This window comes from Oncorhynchus clarkii, chromosome 3 (genome assembly GCF_045791955.1).
Source record: "Oncorhynchus clarkii lewisi isolate Uvic-CL-2024 chromosome 3, UVic_Ocla_1.0, whole genome shotgun sequence".
In the NCBI taxonomy this organism is placed as follows: domain Eukaryota; kingdom Metazoa; phylum Chordata; class Actinopteri; order Salmoniformes; family Salmonidae; genus Oncorhynchus; species Oncorhynchus clarkii.
The window spans coordinates 3812528-3814026 of record NC_092149.1 but is presented as its reverse complement, the minus strand read 5'-3'; positions in this window follow the sequence as shown (position 1 = coordinate 3814026).

The window sequence follows — 1499 nt, the reverse complement described above, 5'->3', positions numbered from 1 at the left end:
CCTCTCTCTCTCTCTCTCTCTCTCTCTCTCTCTCTCTCTCTCTCTCTCTCTCTCTCCATCTCTCTCTCTCTCTCTCTCTCTCTCTCTCTCTCTCTCTCTCTCTCTCTCTCTCTCTCTCTCTCTCTCTCTCTCTCTCTCTCTCTCTCTCTCTCTCTCTCTCTCTCTCTCTCTCTCTCTCTCTCTCTCTCTCTCTCTCTCTCTCTCTCTCTCTCTCTCTCTCTCTCTCTCTCTCTCTCTCTCTCTCTCTCTCTCTCTCTCTCTCCCTCTCTCTCTCTCTCTCTCTCTCTCTCTCTCTCTCTCTCTCTCTCTCTCTCTCTCTCTCTCTCTCTCTCTCTCTCTCTCTCTCTCTCTCTCTCTCTCTCTCTCTCTCTCTCTCTCTCTCTCTCTCTCTCCCTCTCTCTCTCTCTCTCTCTCTCTCTCTCTCTCTCTCTCTCTCTCTCTCTCTCTCTCTCTCTCTCTCTCTCTCTCTCTCCCTCTCTCTCTCTCTCTCTCTCTCTCTCTCTCTCTCTCTCTCTCTCTCTCTCTCTCTCTCTCTCTCTCTCTCTCTCTCTCTCTCTCTCTCTCTCTCTCTCTCTCTCTCTCTCTCTCTCTCTCTCTCTCTCTCTCTCTCTCTCTCTCTCTCTCTCTCTCTCTCTCTCTCTCTCTCTCTCTCTCTCTCTCTCTCTCTCTCTCTCTCTCTCTCTCTCTCTCTCTCTCTCTCTCTCTCTCTCTCTCTCTCTCTCTCTCTCTCTCTCTCTCTCTCTCTCTCTCTCTGTCTCTCTCTCTCTCTCTCTCTCTCTGTCTCTCTCTCTCTCTCTCTCTCTCTCTCTCTCTCTCTCTCTCTCTCTCTCTCTCTCTCTCTCTCTCTCTCTCTCTCTCTCTCTCTGTCTCTCTCTCTCTCTCTCTCTCTCTCTCTCTCTCTCTCTCTCTCTCTCTCTCTCTCTCTCTCTCTCTCTCTCTCTCTCTCTCTCTCTCTCTCTCTCTCTCTCTCTCTCTCTCTCTCTCTCTCTCTCTCTCTCTCTCTCTCTCTCTCTCTCTCTCTCTCTCTCTCTCTCTCTCTCTCTCTCTCTGTCTCTCTCTCTCTCTCTCTCTCTCTCTCTCTCTCTCTCTCTCTCTCTCTCTCTCTCTCTCTCTCTCTCTCTCTCTCTCTCTCTCTCTCTCTCTCTCTCTCTCTCTCTCTCTCTCTCTCTCTCTCTCTCTCTCTCTCTCTCTCTCTCTCTCTCTCTCTCTCTCTCTCTCTCTCTCTCTCTCTCTCTCTCTCTCTCTCTCTCTCTCTCTCTCTCTCTCTCTCTCTCTCTCTCTCTCTCTCTCTCTCTCTCTCTCTCTCTCTCTCTCTCTCTCTCTCTCTCTCTCTCTCTCTCTCTCTCTCTCTCTCTCTCTCTCTCTCTCTCTCTCTCTCTCTCTCTCTCTCTCTCTCTCTCTCTCTCTCTCTCTCTCTCTCTCTCTCTCTCTCTCTCTCTCTCTCTCTCTCTCTCTCTCTCTCTCTCTCTCTCTCTCTCTCTCTCTCTCTCTCTCTCTCT